Raw genomic sequence first — 5,992 nt, 5'->3', positions numbered from 1 at the left:
ACGCGTATAAAGCATGCCTATATGGGCTATTAATCAAGTCTGAACTATTTCACTCGCTTATAAGTCCAAAACCGGCAATAATGATGCATTACCTGTTGCAGAACTTATGGTATTTTGTTAAAACTCACCCTTCTTTAATAACTAACACCTTCTGTTAAATCAGTATGTAATCATCTCATATCCCTTGTTCCTGAAGTCTATAGATATCACGCCTATAGGGTTTTCGTCTAACACTTAGGCAAGACATAGGGTAAAAGTTTATAAATTGAATTTGTTGTTTTTAACTACAACTAGCAGGCAGGCCTGATTCAGATTTCTTATCTGAATTATGTGATAAATCAGTCTACCTCAACCTTTAAGTTTAATTAGGCTCTAAACAGTATGTGTAAGTCATGCTATTTGCTTGCTTTCTTTGTTTAAAGGAGGTCTGTTTGAGCCTTTTCATTTGTTTATATGCTTCCCTATACTTTCCATATATATTTTGTTTGTCGCCTTAGTATTTTTACTTTTTGAAACCACAAGTGAGCCCAATATCCCTCCCCTTTAGGATTAGTAGTCCCAAATACCTCCAGGACTGATAGGATTGGGGTGGGTAATAGCATGCAATAAGTAAACGAGACCATTTCGCGCTTTAATACCTTAAACAGGGCGGGGAGGGTAGATATAGGTATGATGACCATGCGGTAACATCACTTGTAGACCCTCACTGAGGAGTGATTACTGGATGTTATGTGGGGTGATCCATATTATTAATAAACATAGGACTCCCCCCCTTTCCTTTGTTTCTTCCTTTTAAACCTTTTTAAATGTTTCTTCAAAATAAACTCTTTTAGTTTTCTTACTTGTAACCCTCATGTGCAAAATCCCCTATTATTTGAAGTCTTATTCGCCTACGTGTTGTTTGCGCTTAAAGTCACAATAATTGTCTGGCCGGGAACCACACTAGTGGATCCTTAGGGGTGCCTAACACCTTCCCTTGAGATAATTTCAAGCCCTTACGCAATCTCTGGTTGTTAAAATAAAACCTTTCTTAGTGTCCTAATGCACTTAAATCATTAGGTGGAAACTCTTCAATTCAAACCTAATTCCCGAAAGGTAACGAATTATCCTCCCAAATGTCATAAACCCGATTTCGTGAGAAAAAGGGGGTGCGACAAGTTAAATAAGAGAGAGTGCCAAGGGGGAGACAAAAGAAAAGAATTTGAATTTAGGAATAACCTTATGAGAACAAGGGCACTGAGGTATGTAACTAAGGATGTTTATAGGCGAGCAAGAACATTAAAAATTCCTTTAGGTATACGATGTAATAAGCTTGCATCTTTTCAGTAGTCAGAGGGTCTCCCCTAAGTACTACAACTAAAGATTACATGAGGAAATAAGAGAGAAGGTTTCAACCTAAGCATAGTGATCTGAAGAACAAATGATCTTGGAGCAACAGTCTTACTAGAACATTGTATGCACTCCATAAGAAAGTGGCACCTATCGTAGCTTATGAATGGGAAGTAGAATTCAAAAGTGATATTTGAGATCATATGAGTTACATGAAGTTCTAGTATTCTTGGGTAATGAGATATGCCAAGTATTCACACAATGAGTGGCAGAAAGACCAGGAAAAGTAATTTCTTACATTTAAAGAAAACTAAGAAGGCACAAAATGAATTATTCTATCAACGACCTCCAGTTAATTATGTTATGAACGCACTTAAGTTTTAGGAGTGTTATCCATGCAACATATATGCTGACATTCATACAATTATAGGAGACTTTGGTATACGTTAAGAAAAAGAATTGAGTCCACATCACAGATAAAGGACTGAGTTGCTAGAAGATTATACCATGGATGTTACATAACATCCACAAAAATCTAATGTAATAGCTAATACCTTGAGCGATTGGAAGATAGCTTAAGCCTACACAAAGGCTGAGAGAGAAGAGGAAGCTCGAAAGTTACAATAGCTAAGTAAATCAGGGGTCCGATTATTAGACCCAGATGGTTATAGAAATTGTGACTCAAAACATTGCAGAATCTCTATTAATAGCAGAGTTACAAGAAAGATAGTACAATGACCATATTCTGTAACATCTCTACGATAAATCCAGTTAGAAGACTACTAACCTCATATGAAGTCAATATAAAGTGCCCATCTGATTGTTTATGCATCATAGGTGCATGTATTATAGTAGCGATTTAAGGTGTGGACGTGAATTTCACCCATGTGGAAGGGAGGTAATGAAAGTGACAGAAGATACAATGCAAAATTTAAAGCTAAGAAAGGTAAAGGTAAAAAAAATACGAGATACAAGCCAGACTTCAGATAGAGGCCTAGAAGCGCTGTGATTTAGTATCTATAAATGATAGTAGTGTCTTCAGTAGCATATCATTAGCCTATGGTTTCTAGGTACCGAGGTCTAGTTAAGAGGGTAAAGAGGACGTGATGTCTTCCTTGAGGTTCCATAATAACATAAGGAAATCAATGGTGCTTGCAAGTTAAAAGAAGGTTGCGAGTAGTATAAATAGATATGTGTAGGTCGCAAGCTAAAGTGTGGTAGAGAGACAAGGTCTTAGTTATATAGGAGTAAGGATAAAAAAAGGTGAGTGAAAAGGGGACAAGAATAGTAAGGCCTCAGGATTTAGCCCATCAAAACAAGACGTCTGATGATTTTCGTAAGTTATAGAAAGCTAAGTAGAGCCTGAATGAACTCGGATGAGTCTAAGACTAGGATCATTTAGAAAAGATGAAATGCCACCTTTGTGTCGACGCCCCCTGTTTCCCTCCTAAAAGAAGGCGAAATGGGGTTTACGACATTATGGGCAAAACAACTCTTATTCCCTTTTGAGGAATCGGGTTATGGAATTTGAAGAGTCACCACCTAATGACTATAGTGCATTAGGACCTTTTAGAGAAAAGAAGAATATTTTTTGGAAGAAAACCAGAGTTCGGGTAAGGGCTTGAGATTATCTCGAGGGGAAGGTGTTAGGCACCCCTCAAGATCCACTAGTGTGGTTCCCGGCCGTACTTAGTTGTGACTTTAAGAAGAGTAGGAGTAGACAAGCAAAGTTTGCACATAAGAAATATAAACAAGTTGACAATTTTGAAAGAAGAAAGACACAAGTGATTTTTTTTTTTGGAAAAAAAAAGGAAAGTTTAGTTTGAGGAAAACGTTAATTTAAATGAAGGAAAAGCAAAGAAAAGGGTTCTAGGTTTAAATACAATATGGATCACCTTGGTGCAATACCCAACAGTCATTCTCACACGAGATATTAGTGCACCGGTCATCATATCCATATTCTACCCTTCCCACCCCGTTAAGGTATTAAACGCAATTAGTCTCATTTACTTATTGCATGCTAATACCCGTCCCAACCTATCAGTCCCAGGGTATTAGGACTTCTAATCCTAAGAGGGAAGAAAGGGATGGGGCCTTTATGGAGTGTAAAGGATAAAATTCTAGTTTCGACATTCCAAAACAAATATCAAATAAAAGGATGAGTAAACAAGCAAACAAGGCTCAAATAAACCCCTTAAATCAGACAACACTTAATTTAGTATGTCTTAGCATATACTGATTTGGTCTTAATTTAAAAACTAAGCGGCGAGCGGACTGGTTCAACACATATATTTAGACAGAAAGTCTGCATTAGGCAACTCGGATCCAATTGTCAGAAATTGAAGTATTTTAAGCGAGTAAAAAAAAGCACTATTTTCAGAAAGGACCTAACGCAGAATAGTTTAAGACAGAAGGTTGAAAATTTGCAGAGGTTCAGAGATGACATGAAAATCAGTAGTATTGTTTAAGGATAAAACGAGTTCGAGCTGCAGAACTTATTAAAAATGATAAAATACAGAAAAGTGATATGTAACTGAGTTGGAAATCATTCATTGAACTACCAGAAAAGGCAGTAAGTTTCGGAAAGCATGCAAGTTTACCAGAAGATTAGGTTTTAGAAAGAGTTGCACTAATCTGGGAAGAGGCTCAATGGTTCGGAGAACCACTAGTTTTTTATCCGTTAGTCAATGAAATTGTTACTGCTTTTAGACGAGTGAGGCAAGTTTGAAAAAAACTTCATATAGACATGATCTCTACGAGTCATTTGTTTTAAACCATGTTAACAAACTTGTAAATAGATGCTGATTTGATTATCCCTAAAAATTTGCCTAATATCATGAACATGCACATTCCTATAGGCATGATATTTATATGCAAGATTGCAGAAAGTTAAATATTGTCTCCTATAGGCATGATTTCTATGTGATTGGATCAAAAACATTAAAAAGAATTAAAACCCTAAAGCATGGTTTCTACCCTTTGATGCAGGAAAGTAAAATCCCTCCCACACCTTTTTGCTAGATTCCCAGATTTTGTACAAGTTATTATAGACCCAAAGAAAAGATAAAAATACATCAAAGACCAACAGCCGCATCCGAGGAACCTAATTCAATCTTAATGTCTAATAATATGTGATTAACCAATTCCGAATCCAAATTTCCAAGGCCTTCTCTTACCCAAATTGTTTCAAATTTCCAACGAGCCTCGAGGAGCCACAGGAAACGCTTACACTCTGGATAACAATTATTGTAACAGAATGGTGCAGTGTGGAATAGTGAACCCTCAGGCATCCAAGTTCAAAGGGAGCTCGAGGGTCCCAAAGCATGGCTTACCAAAGGGGGCAGAACTTAGAAACTAGGAATAAGTGCAAAGTGAGAGAGGGATTAAGGAACCATAGCAGAGGGTGGTCATACCCAGCCATGGGATAGGCTGGCACACCCCTAACCCTTTGCTTAGGTCAACAAATAGGAGCAGACTCTGGGGAGTCAAACTTAGGGTCTGAGTGGTGATTAGGACACTACCAGACCCAAGTTAAAGCTCAACACATAAAGGGGAGAGGAAATGGGAAAGCATTTGAGTAGAGACTCAGGAGAGTCTGATTCTGGATCATGGTCAGCAATATCAGATGTTGCCATGATTCAGAATAGTACTAGCACACAAAAGGGAATATAGGGAAGGGATTTCCATGCAGAAGCATGCACTGCCATTAAAAAAATATAAGAAAACATAGCAGACTGCAGATGCAAGGACATAGAAGAACATGCTAGAGAACATAACTATAGTGAAGCATGTGTAGAAGAAGAGAACTGAATAGACATAGTAGGAGAGTGTTATTTAACTTAGAAGTACATACCAGTTTTCAGTTCTAGTACAGCAGAGAAACAACAGCAAGTAGACAGCCAGACAGTTAGTAGGAACAATTCAAAACTTCAGCAAGTACTTGGAAGTTCAGAGGAACTCTAGAAATGTTCAGACAGTAGGAGAAAAGGGAACAAAGTGCTCAGTAGAGAGACAGTAGTAGAGAAAGTGGTAATAGAGAGAGTAGTAGTAAAGAGAGTCGTAGCCAGTAAAGATAGAGATGATTGTGTGTTGCAATGGTGCAGAAAAGAGTTCTGAGAACTGTGTTGTGTTCGAATGTTTGTGTAAGAAAAACTGTGTCCTAGAACTTGTGAGAGCTGTGAGCTTTTATAGTGCAAAAACGAGTAGACAAGAAGGCAAAGAAATAAAATCTCGGTCAATCAAATAAAATCTCCCTTAGTCAAAGGGATTTGATTTCAAACGAGAGTGGTAATTAAGGGAAGAAAAACCTTTCAAAGTAGCATAATAAAGGGTAGGTTCATACAGAGTCTATTTAAGGTAAGAAACTTTAGTACACGATTTTGAGAGAATAAGGAAACAAAGTAATCAAACAGCCGGAAAGTTTTAAAAGCCTTGAATGAACTTAGTCAGGAAAATAGGGAAAAGGCTAAGTTGTAAAAATATCAATAGCAAATCAATCGAGACTCAGTAAAAGGATATTGAAATCAATCACGAGCTAATAGTATCAATTCAAAAAGAACAAAACCCTCGTATATAAGCATGCTAGTATCAAGCTAGAAAGAAAGATTGGCATAAACAGTTTTAGAATCATAAGCAAAAAGGAAAGCAAGTTTCAGTTCAGTCT

This window comes from Nicotiana tabacum, chromosome 7, assembly GCF_000715075.1.
Source record: "Nicotiana tabacum cultivar K326 chromosome 7, ASM71507v2, whole genome shotgun sequence".
In the NCBI taxonomy this organism is placed as follows: Eukaryota; Viridiplantae; Streptophyta; class Magnoliopsida; order Solanales; family Solanaceae; genus Nicotiana; species Nicotiana tabacum.
The sequence above is the reverse complement of the archived record's forward strand: the minus strand, read 5'-3'. Positions refer to the sequence as shown.